This window comes from Dendropsophus ebraccatus, chromosome 11 (genome assembly GCF_027789765.1).
Source record: "Dendropsophus ebraccatus isolate aDenEbr1 chromosome 11, aDenEbr1.pat, whole genome shotgun sequence".
Taxonomy (NCBI): domain Eukaryota; kingdom Metazoa; phylum Chordata; class Amphibia; order Anura; family Hylidae; genus Dendropsophus; species Dendropsophus ebraccatus.
This window is the reverse complement of record NC_091464.1, coordinates 64,712,434-64,733,017: the sequence shown is the minus strand read 5'-3', so window position 1 is coordinate 64,733,017 and position 20,584 is coordinate 64,712,434.

Below are 20,584 nucleotides of genomic sequence, written 5' to 3'. Positions count from 1 at the left end.
CCTATGGACATGACTTCTTTTTGGAAAAAAAGAAACCATGTTTTTTAACATATTCCTTTACAACCCCTTTAACAATCACCTAGTCTTATGGAAAGCTTTGTATGGGATGTTAGGGCCAGATTAACTAACATGCAGGTTCCTAGACCTTAAAGTGACTCTGTACCCACAATCTGCCCCCCCCCCCCCCCCCCCCCCCTCAGACCACTTGTACCTTCAGATAGCTGCTTTTAATCCAAGATCTGTCCTGGGGTCCGTTCAGCAGGTGATGCAATTAATGTCCTAAAAAACAACTTTTAAACTTGCAGCCCTGTGTCAAATGGCCATGGCCTAGAGTATCTGTGCATTAGGCTGGCACAACCTCTCTGTCCCTCCTTTCCGCCCTCATTATTAGGAGGGACGGAGGGGTGGTGCAAAGTTAGGGCACAGATACTTTAAAAGTAGTTTTTTTATGACAATAACTGCATCACCTGCCGAACGGACCCCAGGACAGATCTTAGATTAAAAGCAGCTATCTTAACCCCTTTAAAAGTTTACACCATAAAATCATGAAAATTCTTAGTTTGTTGCAGATCCATTAAACCATGTCTTACTGCAAAGCGGGTGATAAAACACACCTATGTCTTTTAGACATGTAATGCCTTTGTTGATGGCACATATATATATATATATATATATATATATATATATATATATATATATATATATATATATATATATGCTATGACCGAGGTAAGTACGTATCCAAAATGCGTTGGTGTCTTTTATTTTATCACCTGCTCTGTAACAAGACAAGTTTTAATGGATCTGCAATAAACTGTGACTTTTAAGGGAAGTGTGGGAATCCAGTCATTTTCATGATAACACCTCCAAAGAAATAGGTGCTGAGAGGGGCACTGGGGCGGTTAAGTATAGTCTCTTTATTATAACACAAAGAGAAGTGAATGTCTGCTAAAATATACAACAGTTAAGGAAAGTATATAAATCTCAGAGTAACTATAGTATGTGACATTAATATAAATACAAAAATTATCTACATCATCAAAAAATAGCATTGAAGCTCGATGCATGGGACTGCCCCAGAGGTCTGTCTCATTTCTCTTATAGGTGTCTGTGGTTTTCCTTCAGTTGGAAGGGATAGGTCTTTATTGTCTTTGTCCTTTCAACCATGAACTTTGTCTTTTATCGTTAGGTACAGTTACTGTGAAGCTCATTGCATAAACACTTTCATCGGGGACTGAAGCCGTCAGTGTAGGAACATCTCATTGTCTTTTTCTTTAATTTTAATTCTTCTTACAATAAAATAAGGAAATAAAGGCAGAAATGTCACATTTACAAAACCTGCACTCGTGGGACAGCTCAGAGGGAACTCTTTCTTCTTCATTGTCATAGTCTATGTAACAGACTGTAAAATTCTTAAAGGGAACCTGTCACCCAGGCACCCAGGTCAGAACCCACCCGACCCCCAGAAGAGCCTCCGATACTGAACACCTCCTGCTGGTCCCACCTCCTGAGGCTGATCCTGCCATGGAAAAATCGCCGCCCGCTCTTCTGTATGCTCAATATGCAAATGAGAAGAGATGAGTCGGATGTCCATTGGAATTCACTGCTCCAGGATGGCGATTTCTCTGCGGCAGGACCAGCCTCGGGAATGGGGCCAGCAGGAGGGACTAAGTGTTAGGGGCTCTATCGGGGAGAAATTTTTAACATATCATAAAGAGATGTTAAAAGTTTTGATTGGTCTGGGTCTGAGTGTTCAGACCTGTACCGAGAACGAGTGGGCAGAGGACCGGGCTGCAGTTAAAAAAAGAATCAGACTTCATAGTGCTCCATTATAAGCCTACTTCTTATTTCTAATGGGGAGTGAATGTGCTGCAGCGCATCTTCTCCCTGCTCTATCTCCCGATCGGTAAGAGACTGAACACTCAGACCTCGACCAATCCAAACTTTTGACATGTCACTGGTCTTAATTAGGGATGAGTGAACCGGCTGAGGTTCGGGTTCGTATGAACTAGAACTATCGGCTTCTGATTCCCGCTGTCTGCCCGCTTCGTGGAGAGGGTGGATACAACCTTGAGGACCGCCTGGAAAACTGGGATACAGCCATAGCCATAGGCTGTATCCCAGTTTTCTAGGCGGTCCCCAGGCTGTATCCACTTTCTCCACAGAGCGGGCAGACAGCGGGAATCAGAAGCCGATAGTTCTGGTTCATACAAACCCAAACCTCAGCTGGTTCGCTCATCCCTAGTCTTAATCATTGCCCCCCTGAGTTTTTTTAAACCCTAGTTTTTGGACTGTATGGCACAAGCCTTACTGACTGAGATGGGGCAACACGTAGCCAGTAATTGGCTGAGCAGGTTGTCAATCTTGACTGAAGAGCAACAGCCTGCTTAGCCAATCACTGGCGGCGGTGCTTTCCTGCCTCAGTCAGTAATTGGCTGAGCAGGCTGGAGACGGCTGAAGACACATTTGTTTCGCTAGATTCGCTTAGTTTCCCTAGTTCCTACAAACATATTCCTAACCAACCAAGACGGGAGGACTTGTAGATTTTCTGCAGCAATGTGTATTTTTTTAAAGGATCTAAGATGATCACAACAAAAAGGAGAATCAATAGAGCCATGTCATAAAGAGGAGGGGGTTTCCCCCCACTGGGGGCGGGCCGGCCAACCTCCAGTGCTTCAGCCCGGGACAGTGATTGGTAATAGACTGGCACTATGCACAGGAACCGGGCCGCAGTTCAAAAAAAGGACCGCAGCACCAGCTTCCCCACGCCGACACCGATCTATTCATGTGCAACACTTAGGGTATAAACCCACACACCGTATATGCAGCGTATTTACTGCTGCGATACGCAGCAAACTCGCAGCAAACTCGCAGCAAAATCGCAGCAGATTAGATCTAAATAACTGAACACAGCATCAAATCTGTACCAACAAATCTGCTGCGTATTTGTTGCATATCTGCTGCATATACGGTGTGTGGGTTTATACCCTTAAAGTGAATGAACCTGATGGTACATTTGCTTTAACCATCAATGTGTCAGGGTGTTTGATTCTCAGCACACACTATAAACTTTATAACTTGTCATTCGGAACAGACAGTCAATATGACAGCACTCCATATTAAAGTTAATCTTTAATAAAATCGGCATGGACAGGTTTAGAACACATTCTGCACAAAAACTATATACAGTGGTACCTCGGTTTAAGAGTAACTTGGATTAAGAGCATTTTGCAAGAAGAGCTCACAGTTTTTCAAAATTCTAACTTGGTTTAAGAGCATTGCTTTGTTTTAAGAGCTCCCTGTACTGGGTGGGAGGGCGAGTGGGGGAAGGGCGTGGTATGCATAGTGGGGTCTACAGCACTTTACTCTGTCCCAGAAAGTCTCCATCACCTTACAAATCATAGCAGATCCACTTTAGGCTGAGGCTGGAGCATAGCTAATGTCTCTTGGGCCCTGGTGCAAGAAGTAATTTTGGGCCCCCCCTTCCTCGACCAAGCAATGCTATTGGTATGGAAAAAAATTTTAACCTGTAATTTTCTTTTCCTGGAGTCCGTAGGCAGCACAATGGGTTAAGTTCAGGATTCCTGGAACAAATCAGAAGAGACTAATTAGCAGTGATTAATAGATCAATTAAAAGACTATAAAACACCAGCAAGACCAGAGACACACTGAGTGGTATGCAGCAAAACATATTTATTGGGAGGGCGCTTGTGCTGCCTACGGACTCCAGGAAAAGAAAATTACAGGTTAAAATTTTTTTCCTTCCTGGACGTCCTACGGCAGCACAATGGGATTTAAGAAGTCAAACTAAGGGGGGGTAACTGGATCAGCAGCACACTGGAGCACCCGTCTGCCAAAGGCTGTGTACTCAGACATGTCAAGCCTGTAATGGTTCACGAAGGTGGAGGGGCTTGACCACGTCGCGGCTCGGCATATCTCTTCCAGAGGAACACATCTGGATTCGGCCCATGATGCAGCTGTAGAGCGAGTAGAGTGTGCCCGAAGATGAGGAGGAACTTCGAGACCTTCCTGATTGTAGCAGAAGGAAATAGTATCACAAATCCACCTTGCCAGGGTAGGTTTAGTGGCCTTCTGACCTTCAGAGGAAGTTGCAAACAGGAGAAATAGATGTTCCGATTTTCTCACTGCCTTCACTCTATCTAGATAGCATAGGACCGCCCTTCTCACATCCAGCAGAGCGACTGATGGATCATCAGATTCCAGAGATGGTAGAAAAATCTCTTGATTGAGATTGAACGATGAAGTCACTTTTGGACGGAAACTGGGCATGGTGCGCATTGCTAGAGAATTGCCCAGATCTCTCAGGTACGGTTGCCTTGAGGATAATGCCTGGAGTTCGCTTATTCTCCTGGCTGTTGCCATGGCGACTAGGAATAACGTTTTCCAGGAGACGTATTTAATATCCACCTCCTCCAAGGGTTCAAACGGGGGTTTGACCAGATGTTTCAGAACCACGATGAGATCCCAAGATGGCAAGGGGCGGCGGATCGGCGGAGCGATGTTTTTTACCGCTTTAAAGAATGTCCGTACGACCGGATTGTTAGAAAACTTCCCGTTCAGGTGAGCATTTATTGCTGTAAACTGAAGTTTAAGTGTATTCATCTTTAGACCTTTCTTTAATCCTTCCTGTAAGAAATGTAGCACTGAGGGAAGGGAGACATCTGCCGAGGAGTCCAGCTTAGATTTGAAGATTCTCCAAATCCTATCATAAGTTTTCAGAGTATTGGGCTTCCTTGCTTTGGAAAGTGTGGTGATCACCTCATCTGAAAACCCCTCAAGGCGTAATAGGTTTAGTTCATCAACCAAGCCGTCAGATGTAATCGGTTGAGATCCGGATGCAACACACCCCTCTGGGACAGTAGGTCTGGTCGAAGCGGAAGTCTCCAGAATCTTCCTCTCGAAAGAGACAATGCAAGAGCGAACCATGCCCTGCGGGGCCAGAACGGGAGAATTACTAATGCTTTGGCATTCTCGTTCTTTATCTTCTCCAGGACTCTCTGAATCAGAGGAATGGGTGGATAAGCATATATGAAGATCTTCTTCCAAGAAATTGACATCCCGTCTAGGGCCCATGGATTGTGATATCTTGACAGGGAACAGAATCTTTGGAGTTTGGTGTTCAGATAGGTGGCGAACACATCCACTACTGGATTGCCGAACTTCTGGGTGACCTGAGAAAAGACTTCTGGATTGAGACTCCATTCCCCTGGTAAGAGAGCATGTCTGCTCAATGTATCTGCCGTGATGTTCAATTCCCCTCTGATGTGAACAGCTGAGATGGTCGCAAGATTCATCTCCGCCCACTGAAATAGACGTCTGCACTCCGACATTAGTGAGGGCGATCTTGTGCCTCCCTGTTTCTTCAGGTAAAAGACCGTTGCCATGTTGTCGGTCTGAACTAACACTTCTTTCTGAAGAACCAGAGGGCGAAAGTGGATTAAGGCTAGCCTGACTGCTCGAAGTTCCTTCCAATTCGAGGACATCAATTTCTCTTGAGGGGACCAAGGACGCTGGACCCAGTTGTTCCCGACATGGGCACCCCAAGCCCAGGAGGAGGCATCCGTTGTGAGAGTTATCTTCTCCCGAGGAAGAAGAGATACACCAGCCTGGAGACGACCGAGGTCGAGCCACCAGCGAAGATCCTGTCTTGTTCGAAGAGAGATCCACAGCCGACTGTCTAGAGTGGATGTAGTTCGATCCCAGACTGAAAGTATGTTGTCCTGCAGGCATCTTGTGTGGAAGCGTGCCCAGTCCACCGCATCTATAGCTGAGGTCAGACACCCCAGAGTTCTCATCGCTCTCCTTATTGAGGTTTCTGGATGATTGATTAGGTACTTGACTTCTGCTTGAATCTTCGATATCCTCTCTGTGGAAAGAGTCAGAGACATCCGCCGAGAGTTCACAATGAAGCCGAGGTACTGTACAGACTGAGATGGAACAAGCCGGGACTTTTTCCAGTTGATCAGAAACCCATGATGTTGAAGAAATTCGAGAACTGTAGCAAGATGAACTCGCAGAAGGGACTTGGACTCTGCTTTTATAAGCCAGTCGTCTAAATACGGTATTATAGATATTCCTTTGAGACGTAGTGCGGCTGTTAACACCACAGCCACTTTGGTGAATACCCTTGGAGCGGATGATAGGCCAAAGGGCAGGCATGTGAACTGTAGGTGCCATTGGACATGGTGAATTTGAATCGCGACCCTCAGAAACTTCCTGTGTGCTGGAAGTATTGGTACATGTAGGTATGCATCTGCGAGATCTATAAGGGCCAGGAAGTCGTTTGGCTGCAGGGCGGCTATGACGGACTTGATGTTTTCCATCTTGAAGTGTTTTGAGACGAGATATCTGTTGAGATACGTCAGATCTATAACCAGACGGTATTTCCCATTTGCTTTTGGAACCGTGAAAAGCCTGGAGTAGATTCCTTGATGTTTTTGATTGGGAGGGACTCTTTCCAGAGCACCTTTTGAAATGAACTCTTGAATTAGAGTGAGTAGATGAGGGTCGGATGAGGTGTTTAGAAGGAATCTTTCTGGAGGATGGACTCTGAATTCGAGAGCATAGCCCGAAGAAACCACGTTTTTGACCCAAACGTCCTCTGTAGATCTTTGCCAAACGGACGAATATTTCTGCAGCCTTGCACCGACAGGGGGGGCTGGAGGCCTGGCGTCATTGGTCCGAGGATTTTTTGGACTGAAGCTTTTCTTTCTTCGTATATCCTGAGTCTTTTTGTTTTTGGACCCGATAACGAAATGGCTTGTAGTTCTTTCTAAACTTTGGAGAACTACGCCTTCGCTGGAAAGATCTCGTATCTATCTTCTTGGAGGTAGAAGGAAACACTGGGCCCTTCCCTCCATTGATATCATTAAGAATGGTATGAAGTTTAGGTCCAAAAAGGGTTTCCGGATCAAAGGGGAGGGAGCAGAAATTACTCTTGGAAGACAGGTCCCCTGACCACTGTTTGATCCACAATGACCTACGGATAGCGTTGTTGAGTGTCAGACTACGGGAAGACAGGCGAAGCATATCCAAAGGATAGTCGCACAAGAATTCTGCTGCCCTTTTCATCGTAGGAATCTTCTTTAGGATGTCCTCTCTTTGGACCCCTTCCTCCAGATCCCTGGTAAGTTGACTCAACCAGGTACGAAGGGCTCTGGCCACTGGAACCGCTGCAAAAGAAGCTTTCGCTGAATATGAAGCGGAGGAATAAGCTTTTTTGGCGAGAGAATCTGCCTTCTTATCCATAGGGTCCTTTAATAACGTAGCCTCATCAGAAGGATAGACAGCATTTTTTGACAGCTTTGCAACTGCCAAATCTACTTTAGGTGGTAATTCCCATGCTTCTGTTTCTGCAGGGTTTAGCTTGTACATAGATTTAAACCTTGCACCTGGATCTACTCTCTTCTCTGGTTTCTTCCAATCGAGCTGGAACAGAGATTTTAATAATGGATGGCTAGGGAAAACCTTGTCCTCCATTGAAGGAAAATAGTATAATGATTCTCTCTTCGATTTCTTTTGAGGAGTAGAATCGGATTCAACTGTAGATTTTACTGCTTTAATTAATTTGTTTAGATCTTCTTTATGAAAGAGGTAGTAATCCTCTGACAGTCCTTGATCATCATCATCATCTGAAGAGGAATCAGAGGAAGTGTTAGAAGATCTAGCAGGAGGAGAAGGAGATCTAGTGGACTTTGACCTTTTTGATAAAGGCTGAGAGCTCATCATAGGTTGCAACTTGCGTTTGAACCAATGAAAAAAGTCTTTAGCCTGTGACTCAAAGTAATCCACCGGAGGATCCGCAGAACAGTTGTCACATAAATCATCCTGGCAGTCATCAGGCATTGGCTGCTGACAAGAATGACATGCTCTGTGCCTTGATTTTCTGCTTCTTTTTCCCCGATGGTGAGACTGTGACATCTGAGAAGAGATGAACACAAAACAGGCGTAAGTAATGGTAAAGGGCTACAGTATAAGCCCAAGACAGAAATACCCACGTTTGGCGTCTGAGTATACGGCTGCCCGGCAAGTGCGTCCGCACGCCAGGGCGCCGGACGCCGATTTAAATACCTCTCGGGAAACCAGCGCATGCGCCGAGAGGACTGTGTGACGCCACATCCGTTTACGTCACATCCGTTTACGTCACTTACGTTGCGGCGCACGGGACGTACGGCGCTTGCATCACTTCCGGTTCCCGATGGCAAACGGAGCTGCGTCACTTCCGGTGACGAAAATTCCATCACATCCCGTCGCCATCTTTACACGTGGGATGCGGCGTGCGGAAACGGAACCCCCTCTGGCCGGGACATCATGTGGAGGCAGGTAACCGTAATGGGTAACCGTAATGCACCTTAGAGAATCGTCGTTTTAAACAAGAGTTATAGGCAGGAACTCGCTGCCAGACATAACTCTGAGTATGATCCCTAAGCAGGGTAACACTCGCTGCCATAACAGGATATACTAGGTGCCAGTGAAAACAACCTGAAATGAAAAGAACATAAAATTAGCAAACAAATACATAGAGTCTCTGAAAAGAGACTAGTCTCTTCCTATTGTTGCAGAAGAAATAAAACTCAGTGTGTCTCTGGTCTTGCTGGTGTTTTATAGTCTTTTAATTGATCTATTAATCACTGCTAATTAGTCTCTTCTGATTTGTTCCAGGAATCCTGAACTTAACCCATTGTGCTGCCGTAGGACGTCCAGGAAATATATATATATATATATATATATATATATATATATATATATATCTCAAGACCGATATTACCAATAATACCAGTATATAGGAAATATTATCATCATACATATTACCGCCATACTGTTACTGACCAAGTCCTGTATATTGAGACCAATATAACCAACAATAACAGTATACAAGGGGCAAATATTACCGCCACACCATGACCACCATATTGTTACTGACCAAATCCAATACACTAAATCCAATAAAACAAAGTACTAGATTAAAAGTAACAAATAGCACCACATACTGACTAACACCACCGCTGCTACTGACTTATACCACCACATACTGACTAATACCACCACATATTGACTAATAAAACCACATACTGACTAATACCACCAGGTATTAGGTGACTCACAGGGGACGTCTTCTCTGATCAGAGTTCTTCCCTTTTCATCTTCTTTTTCACAGAATCTGCCAGACAGACATATAAGGCTCCTCACTCTGACACCATCCTCATCTCTCTACAAACTGCAAATCTGTCTTTTCCACTTTGTGCCCTTATTAGGTGGGTAGGCTGGCGCTATGTGATCCCCCTTATAGTATATAATTGCCCCATGTTATCCCCCTTTGAGAGATGCCCCCTGGTTATCCCCCTTATAGATTGCCCCTGGTTATCCCCCTTTTAGATGCCCTCTGGTTATCCCCCTTATAGATGCCCCCTAGTTATCCCCTTATAAATGCCCCTCCTGTTATCCCCCTTTTAGATGCCCCCTAGTTATCCCCCTTATAGATTGCCCCTGGTTATCCCCCTTATAGATGCCCCCTAGTTATCCCCCTTATAGATGCCGCCTGGTTATCCCCTTATAGATGCCCCCTGGTTATCCCCTTATAGATGCCCCCTAGTTATTCCCCTTTTAGATGCCCCTCCTGGTTATCCCCCTTATAGATGCCCCCGTTATCCCCCTTTCAGATGCCCCTCCAGTTATCCCCCTTATAGATGCCCCCTGGTTATCCCCCTTATAGATGCCTCCTGGTTATCCCCCTTATGGATGCCCCCTTTTCTGTGCAAAGCAGATTAAAAAAAACAAACAAAAAAAAACAACAACAACTCGCCTGACAACTCGCTCCCCCGTCGTAGCTCTTCTCTCCTGCAGGCTGATACTGGCCCCCGGATGACCCGCGGCTCCCCGACTCTGTCCCAGCCCCTGCAGCACACGCACCACGGAGCTCTGTGTGTGCCAGGGCTGTTACTCCCGGCACAGGAGGCACGTATTAGTGACGTGCCCTGTGCCGGAAGTACTTCTCTGGTGCACACAGAGCTCACTTGTGCGTGGTGCTGCCAGGGACCTGACAGACCCGGGGAGCCGGGGATAACCGGGGGCCAGTTCCAGCCTGCCTCTTGTTACATTGCTTGTGGTCACAAGAGGGAGTGGGGCAGTGTGGTGGCAAGGGGGGCCCCCCGCAGGCCCCCCCCCCTTGGTAGCGGTCCAGTCGTGGCATCGACCACTGCGACTGCGGTCGCTACGCCACTGGGCTGAGGCTTGTATCAGGGGACAGGACTGTGGAGGTCATCTCTTCATAGCTGTAACCCCTCTATGTGCCCACATCTGTCCAGCTCATTCCTTCATGCTACCTGAAGTCCCTGCCAGCCCTTGTGCTTAACATCCTCTCCATTCCTGCTATAATATGCCTGCACTTACACTCAGCTATACACACTGCTGCTATAATGGGCCTGCACTTACAATCAACTATACACACTGCTGCTATAATGTGCCTGCACTTAGAGTCCTATTCCACAGGCTGATGGGGGCCCGATCAATAATGTAAACGAGCGCCGATCTGCTAGATCGACGCTTGTTTACTAAGCCTATTCCGCGGCCCGATAATCGTTTAGCGAGGGCTGCAGGGACATTGTTACCAATGTCCTTGCAGCCCTTGTTTAAACAGCATACATTACCTAACCATGCTGCGGTCCTGGCCAGTGATTGGCTGAGTGGTCTGTCAGCTCAGACAGGCCAATACGGCCGATAATCGTTCTGTGGAATAGGACCTTTACACTCAGCTATTCACACTGCTGTACTTATCTGCATCATTAAGTCATCAGCTTCTAGACTAACTACACGAGTAGGGTTGCCCCAAAAGTCCTCCTTTCTGACATACATGTTCCTTGCGCTTCTTTATTTGAAAGGGATAAATCTTTATTGTCTTTGTCCTTTTAACCATGAACATTGTGTTTTCTCTTTTGGTGCAATTACCTTGAAGCTCATTGTATAAACACATTCATTGGGGACTGAAGCCGGCCGGGTTGGAACATTTTATCGACCTTCTCTTTATTTTTTATTCTTCTTAGGAGAGAAATGAATAAGAAAGTAGAGGCGTTAAAGTCCCATTTACAAAACTTGTGCTTGTAGGACGGCTTTGACAAAACACTCTCAGCGCCGCTCTGTAATGGATGGTGAAGGTAGGGGACACCGCTGGCAGGCTGCAAAGAATCCCAGTTGTATGCCCTGGTGTGCTGTTCGGCTGGCATGCTTCAAAACAAAAACTTTGCTAAGTCTCACTTTCTGGGGAGGTCTTATATCTAGCAATTTAGCAAAACCTCTACTAGGTCTTATTTTATGGGGAAACAGGGTAGTAGTCTATTTTTATTACAATTGAATATATATTTAAATATTTTCATCCTCTATCCCTTAAAAAAAATATATTAGCCCCATGTTTTCTTATGTAGAATATCTCTTCCTAGATATGAAGACGGCAAATAATTCATTCTAAGCATTGCGTGCAAATAACCTAGAGGCATGTGTATTGCTTGCCGTGCACTCATCCTTCTGGGTTAGGAAAGGCACACATTAATTTATCCAACTCATTTAACAATATTATCAAAGTATATCTGCATGAATGCCCAAGGAGATCTGAATAAGGCTATTTATTAGCAACCCAGGTAAGCGATTGACACCTACAGTGTATATTGGGTAGCAGGTCAAGCAATCTTAGTAAGGTCCTGTTTAAATCACATTAATGGCCTCAATGTCAAATATATATGCCTGTAGATCCTCCTGAAGTATATCTCTGAAGGAGGTCTGTGACATGACTCACTGAATAGGTACACAGTGGGATACATCCTCCATAGTGCTCATTATTTTAAACAGTCTTTTTATGCCAACTTATTAGAGCAACGCCTGCCTGTGTTGGACATTGAAAGAAAGCAGAAACTCCCTGCAATATCAGTGCAGACTCCATTACTAAAAGGGTAAAGTACCTGCTGCAAGGAGTCCGGAGGTCACAGGGGACTCACAAGGGAAAAGGAGATGAGGTTGGGGAGCTCACTTTCTCTCCCTCCCACTTCCCACAGACCCTAAGCTACTCTGTTTTCCTGAAAATAAGACTTAGTAGCGCCTTTGCCGAGTTGCTAAATTTAATGCCTCCCCCAAAAGTAAGACCTAACAAAGTCTTTGTTTGGAAGAATGCCTGCCAAATAGAACACCAGGGCATGCAGTTACGATTCTTTTTAGCCCTCCTCTTGTAATCCCCTAACTTCACCGTCCGTTGCAGAGCAGCTGCATGCGGGACACGACGTCCTGCATTTATCACATCACTTGCCACCATCCTTGTTCTCCCCTACAGCCAGATGTAGAGCTGCACACAGTCTGCCTTTATCCCGCCGCTTGCCGCTATACCGTACTCTGCCCCTGCTGTGCTGCACAAGTGTGCTGTGGTGAGCTCCCCCTTGTGGCTGGAAGCCACCATACCGTACCCTCTCTCCCTGCTGTGCATGTGACATGCTAATTTTTCTTCATGAAAAAATAAGACATCCCCTGAATATAGGACCCAGCGCATCTTTGGGAGAAAAAAATAATTTAAGACACTGTCCTATTTTCTGGGAAACACAGTGGGGGACATTTATGAAAATTCCAGTTGGGGCGTATGCCAGAGAGAAAGCGCAGATTCTTCCCTTCTCCCTGACATACGCCTGCCATATACCCCAGGACGGGGGAGGAGGGGGTTTGCATGACAAGGCGGGGAGGAGGCATGGCCCCCTCCCGCTCCTCGTTTGTCATGATTTACACATGATAGGCGTAAATTTATCATGATAGGTATAAATCATGATCCAAATCTACACCTGCTGGAGGCAGGTGTAGATTTGGTACGCCAGTCGCAGGGTCACACGCCAGGCTGGTTGGATTCACAAAGAGGCGTGCGCCTCTTAGTAAATGCGGAGAGGAAAAACGGAGCAGGGTCTAATTTAAGACCAGCATACAAGAACGCCGATAAATTCCCTTGTTAGGGTGGGTTCACACTACGGAATTCTCGCGGACAATGTCCGCGGAATTCCGTCAGCTGTCCGCCCGCACATCTGGGTGCCTTTCCGCCGGCTCCATAGACACCATTCTATGGGCCAGCGTATTCCGCGATCTGCTTAAAGAAGTGACATGACACTTCTTTCAGCGTATAGCGGAATACGCCGGCCCATAGAATGGTGTCTATGTGGCCGGCGGAAAGGCGCACAGATGTGCGGGCGGACAGCTGACGGAATTCCACGGACATTGTCCGTGAGAATTCTGTAGTGTGAACCAACCCTTAGTGTGCATGCATACAATGGAATTGAAAGACTGATATCATGCAAGTAACTGTAAATGTGCAATTTGTCCTTCAGCTCATAGTTTTATGATGGTGGAGTGTAATCCATAGATCACCCTATCCAAGGCTCCCTGAAAAATAAGTCAATGATGTGCTAAATGTAGTAGTAGGCTTCTTTTCCTGCAAAGTTCTTTCTCCTTTTTTCTCAAGAACTTGTCTAAGTCACGACATCCAAGCCATACAAAAACTATTAGTTCATTTTCATTGGCAGCACCGCACTTTAATGTAGCCGTGGCACTCTGGTCATTAATATTACATGCAATGTAAGCTATTTATCTAACAATCCTAAGTAATAAATCAGTCGACAGAAACATTCCCGTTCACCCACTACTGGTATATAGAAGTCAGAACACTGTGTGCCGTGCATTGTGGCCAACATACATTTGCATCAAGCATCATATGCAGGGTTTTAATGCTACTGTAATTTAAACCACATTTTTATACTATATCCCTCAGCACATCCACTTACATATGCAGGAAATGTGCCGCATGTAAATCGCTCTCTCGCCTCGAGGACATAAGTCATTGTGGCTTATCCATAGACTGATCCCGTTTTGCACTATGACTTATGATATAATATGTATGTAAATGAAGACATATGTTTCCTCTAATCACAATGATATGGTTTAAAGTGAGTCATCACTATATAAATATCTGTCATTAATACAGCCACGTATGACAGCCACTTACTGATGAATGAATCTAGGGGATATATTCAACCAGGCTTACCATTACAGAATCATTGCTAATAAGCCTTCCTACTGGTTTATTTTCTATAAAGATTGCATAAATCCTTAAAAAGTTGATGAATCCCAAAGTAATGGAACCTTGCTAGGTCTAGGCCATGGCAGGGCGGATAGTGCTTATCTTTTGTGGGAACAAACAATTGGTTATTGTTTTGGCTAGTCACCCAGTAAACAGGATAAAAGACACAGACAGGGGACCCTAAGCTGGAGCCCCACCGACTGTCCCTGCCTACTTGCCGCAATCTGCCCTAAACGGCAGCGAGCAACTGGGTGACAGTCCCTAACCTGGATATGCGCAACATATAATGCAGACAAGACAATTAAGGAGAGTCTGGGTCACAACAATCAAGCAGCGCAGTACAAAAATAAAATACAAGAATAAAAAAACTCCAAAAGTCCTTAGACAGAAAGGAAAAGGCCAGGGCTGGCAGCATACAGGAATAGTTGGGAAAGCAAAGAAAGGTCAAGGGTACTAGATAAGAGCAATAGACACTGTAGCAGGCCACACAGCCAATCACTGGCCAGGGTGCTGTCCCATCTTGGCCAGTGATTGGCTGAGCAGCCTGTCACTTCAGAGAGCTGCGGAGACAGGGGAGTCCCAGAGACAAGGCCTGAGGACACGGGGGAATATGATCAGGTAAGTATATATGAATGTTTATTATTTATTATTATTTATTAAAGCCGGCCACGCTGCCTACTACACTTAGCAATGTGCAGTCGATGTTTTTTAAACTTGCCAAAAGACAACGAACAGCCAATGATCGGCTGATGCGGCTAATTATCGCTCCCTGTAATAGGACCCTTGGGCTTTTGACTGTCAAGGTATGATAGAAGATGTAGTTCTGTAACTGGAATGTATGCATGAGATATCGTAGCTGCTACTATATTTATAGTACCTCCGGTACCTGATGTTTAAAAAAAAAACTTAAAGTGTATCTGTTGTTATAACCTTTAAAATCTAAACCAAAAGTAGATTTGATATAAAGCAAGTTTGCAGTTTACATTCTTTTTTTCTTAAGTCATCATGAAGAACACGGCACTTGCTGTTTTCTGACTCTTTTTTTTTTTTTTTTTTTCTAAAAGAGACAGAAAACAGGACTGTCAGACTGACTGACAGACACATTGAGCCGTGACACTCTGTACTGCCGGAATTCCTGTGTTCTCTGCTCTCCGCTGGTGACTAATCTCCCTTCTCCCCCCTCCCCTCTCCATAGGTTAAACAGGGCTCGACTGATGTAAAAGAGTCAAGATTTCCTGATAATGAGCAGTGAAGGAAAGAGAAGGGGGGCCTGGGGAAAGCCTTTTTGAATGCAGATAATGGCATATTTGTGTAATAAACCCAATTACAAAGTTTCATAAAATCGCCTGTACTATTGATTTCTGCAAAAAAAACAACAGTGACACTTAACCCCTAGACGACCCTGGGCGTACCCATACGTCCTGGGCAGGGCCGTTTCTATAGGCGGGCGGGCCGGGCGACCGCACGGGGCGTCGACAGCTACAGGGCTCTGGTGTCACCCGCGGCCGAACGCCCGCCCCATCATCTGCCCCTCTGGCCGCCCCTTCGCCTACCCCATCACTTGCTGTGCCGCCGCCCGCCCGCAGTTCTGCTCAGCTTGTGGCTGGAGGCTGCATTCTGCCTCCGGCCACAAGAGGCCGCTGTCTCCCCCCAGAGCTCCAGCACAGGAGTGACGTCACTCCTGTGCTTGAGCTCAGAGCCGGGAGAGAGGACGCGGGACGCAGGACCTGCTGTGCTGCATTAAGGTGAGTATAACTATTTGTTGTTTTATACAGAAAGCCTGGGGAAATGCCTACATAGGGAGATAGGGAGGGAGGGGGGAATCTAACAGGGGATATGCTTACATGGGGGGATCTAACAGGGGGGATGCCTATATATATATATATATATATATATATATATATATATATATATATAAAAATAGGGGGGGGGGATCTAACAGGGGGGATGCCTATATATATATAGGGGGGGATCTAACAGGGGGGATACCTACATGCGGGGGATCTAACAGGGGGATGCCTATATATATAGGGGGGATCTAACAGGGGGGATACCTACATGGGGGGGATCTAACAGGGGGATGCCTATATATATTTAGGGGGGGATCTAACAGGGGGATACCTACATGGGGGGGATCTAACAGGGGGGATGCCTATATATATAGGGGGGATCTAACAGGGGGATACCTACATGGGGGGATCTAACAGGGGGGATGCCTATATATATAGGGGGGATCTAACAGGGGGGATACCTACATGGGGGGGATCTAACAGGGGGGATGCCTATATATATATATATATATATATATATATATATATATATATATATATGGGGGAAACTAACAGGGGGGATATCTACATGGGGGATCTAACAGGGGGGATGCCTATATATATATAGGGGGGATCTAACAGGGGGGATAACTACATAGGGGGGATCTAACAGGGGGGATGCCTATATATATATAGGGGGGATCTAACAGGGGGGATACCTATATATATATATATAGGGGGGGATCTAACAGGGGGGATAACTACATGGGGGGGATCTAACAGGGGGGATGCCTATATATATATAGGGGGGGATCTAACAGGGGGGATACCTACATGGGGGGGATCTAACAGGGGGGGTGCCTATATATATATATAGGGGGGATCTAACAGGGGGGATACCTACATGGGGGGGATCTAACAGGGGGGATGCCTATATATATATAGGGGGGATCTAACAGGGGGGATACCTACATGGGGGGGATCTAACAGGGGGGATGCCTATATATACAGTATATAGGGGGGAAACTAACAGGGGGGATGCCTATATATATAGGGGGGATCTAACAGGGGGGATGCCTATATATATATAAGGGGGGATCTAACAGGGGGGATGCCTATATATATATATATATATATATATATATGGGGGGATCTAACAGGGGGATGCCTATATATATATATATATATATATATACATATATGTATATATATAGGGGGGGGGGGTCTAACAGGGGAGATGCCTATATATATATATATATATATATATATATATATATAGGGGGGAATCTAACAGGGGGGATGCCTACATGGGGAGCTGATCTAACAGGGGAGATGCCTATATATATAGGGGGGGATCTAATAGGGGAGATGCCTACATAGGGGGGGGGGGGAATCTAACAGGGGATATGCCTACATAGGGGGGGGGGGATTTAACAGGGGATATGCCTACATAGGGGGGGAATCTAACAGGGGAGATGCCTACATAGAGGGGATATGCCTACCATGGGGATGCTATCTGCTGGGGGGCTAACTAACTACCTAAACTGGGATGTCTCCTACATTGGGTGTTACTATATATAGGGGGGGATGTTTAACTATTAGGGAGATTACTTACAGGGGTTATGGCTAAATGCCTAAGGGGGTTGGGGCTAACTAACGGGGGATTAACTGCAGAGGGAATACTACATACTGGTGGGCTTACTATTGGGGGGATCCCTACCTGCTATGTACTGTGGAGACTACCTACAGGGGATTAGCTACACTGCGGACACTACCTATTGGGGGAGGGGGGGCCAACCTGCACAGGGAGGCCTAACTTCTAAACAGATGCACACAGGGTGGCCTGTGGACATTATTACTATATTGGGGGACACAGCAGAGGATCCTAGATAAAGGGGGCAACCCACATACCTACTGACTTTACTGCAGATGACACAAAAAAAGTGGAAGTTGTTGAAAAAGTGTGGAGCCTAAGATGTTTGTCTGGCAGGTTCAGAAGAGATGAATTGTGGCTGCAAGAAATCGTCATGGGGGTACGGGCCAGAAACAGAGGAAAAGGGGAAGTGACGCCTCAGATCAAAGAAGACGTCACCCGTGAGTAACCGACTTTTTTTTGGCTCAAATTGAAAAGGGTTGAATAACTGTGCTCCATGCCATAATACATACACTGCTTCTCCCTAGTAACAAATGCCGACCGCTGTGCCTGCTAATTAAGTTTTCAGATGCAGCTGTCAAAGTTGACAACTGCATCTAAAAACTTACTGCAGCCTTTCCCTGGTGTCTAGTGGGGTGGATGTCCCCCCTTCCCCCGTGACGCGATCGCGGAGGGGCGATTCTTGCTTCTGACCTGGGCCGGGGGTCTGCGCCGTAATGGCGTGAGCGCAAAAAAAAGTCCCAAAGTGCAAAATTGTGCATTTTTGGTCGCATTAAATCCAGAAAAATTGTAATAAAAAGCGATCAAAAAGTCGCATATGCGCAATCAAGGTACCGTTAGAAAGTACACATCATGGCGCAAAAAATGACACCTCACACAGCCCCATAGACCAAAGTATATAATCGCTATATATAGGCCCCCTCTCCTATAGATGGCCCCTTCCCCCCCTTATAGATGGCCCCCTCTGCTATAGATGGCCCTTCCCCCCCTTATAGATGGCCCACTCTCCCCTCTCCTTATATAGATGGTCCCCTCTCCCCCCCCTTATAGATGGTCCTCTCTCCCCCCCTTATAGATGGTCCCCCTCTCCCCCCCCTTATAGATGGCCCCCCTCTTCCCCCCTTATAGATGATCCCCCTCTTTCCTCCCTTATAGATGATCCCCCTCTTCCCCCCCTTATAGATGGTTCCCTCTCCCCCCCTTATAGATGGTCCCCCTCTTCCCCCCTTATAGATGGTCCCCTCCCCCCCTATAGATGGTCCCACTCTTCCCCCCCTTATAGATGGTCTCCTCCCCCCCCTCCCTATAGATGGTCCCCCTCTTCCCCCCCCCTTATAGATGGCCCCCCTCCCCCCCTTATAGATACCCCCCCTCTAGAAGGTCCCCCTCTCTTGCCCCCCTTTATAGATGGCCACCTCTCCCCCCTCCTTTATAAATGGCCCCTTCCCTCCTATAGATAGCCCCCTCTTTCCTTTATTAAAACAAATAAAAAAAAAACAAAAAAAACACACACACAACTCACCTAACAACCCGGTGATCCTCTTCTTCTTCAGCCTCCGTGTGCCCTGGATCATGCGCTGCTGCCGGGGGTGTTGCGTCCTATCCCCGGCAGTGCGCGCATCATAGAGTTCCCTGTGCTGGGACCTCCAGCACAGGGAGCGTCTCTAATGTGCGCTCCCTGTGCCGGAGCAGTGAACTCTATGATGCGCGCGCTGCCGGTGATAGGACGCAACACCCCCGGCAGCAGCGCATGATCCGGGGCAGACGGAGGCGGCCTCTTGTGACCGCAAGCAACACAATGCTTGCGGTCACAAGAGTGATTGATGAGGGGGGCCTCAGGGGCCCAGCGGGCCCCCCCTTGTGGCGGGCCGGGTCGCAGCGGCGACTGCTGCGACCCTGGTAGTTACGCCACTGGCTATAAGCCTGGGAATAGAGCGATTTTAAGGAACATATATTTGTTAACAATGGTCTGAATTTTTTAAAAGCCATCACATAAAATAAAACTTATACATGTTACATATCGTTGTAATCGTAATGACTTGAGGAACATATTTAACAAGACCCCAGGGTGAACGACTTAAAACCTTTTTTTTTTTTTTTTTTTTCACCACACATTTAATTTTTTTCTGGTTTTGCAGTGTACTTTATGAAAAAAATTCAGCCTGTCACAAAGTACAATTAGTGGCGTAAAAAATAAGGGCTTATGTGGGTTTCTAGGTGAAAAAATGCAACTGCTAAGGGGGAAAAAAACGAAAACACAAAAATTGAAATTGACCCGGTCCTCTAAGGGTTAAGAAATAAAAAGGCAGCAAACAAAAATGTTGTACAGAAAAGTTTGGATGTGTTTAATCCTGATGACTGTGTCCCCTATATGCATGAGTCAGGAGATAAGCCTGCAGCCCTCAGTCTGCCCTTGCGGAGAGGATAACGTAGTTTTTCAGATTGTTTGTATGGGATAATAGTCTGCATAATTAGATCTTATAAAGGCAGGAACACAATGACCATGTGTAAATCTGCGAGTTATAGAGCTGGGGTTATAAATGCAACCGGGAAGACCTTCCTCCTCAGCCACTGACTCATCCGTCATCACTTACTCACTACATGTTATAGCAGCATCTAGGCTCATTAGCCGTTTACTTCTCGTCTTATACCAAAAACTCAGTCATTTGTTGCCTCCCCTGTACATAATCACCGCTAATGCTGTCATTGTCACCCCTGCAGGCCATTGTGACACATCTCTCCCCACTACACCAGGACTTGCGGAGGGATTTCTTGCTCTAATTGCTTTTCTCTGTACATTTTCCTGTAGTTTTTACAGGCAGAGGATGAGTCACGGGACGGATCACAAGGGCAAAGGTTGTAGGTATGGTACTGTTCATTAAAAAGCCATGCCATGTGAATGGATCCTAATTGGGCTCAGATGGAATTCATCTCCTTTATGTCATAGACTAAACTCCTAAGCATATTCATTCAATTTACCTTCGCCATTCCCTCACTTTATTGAAAAATAAAAGGGAAAGTTTTATAGTGGTAGTAGGAAATTTTTAC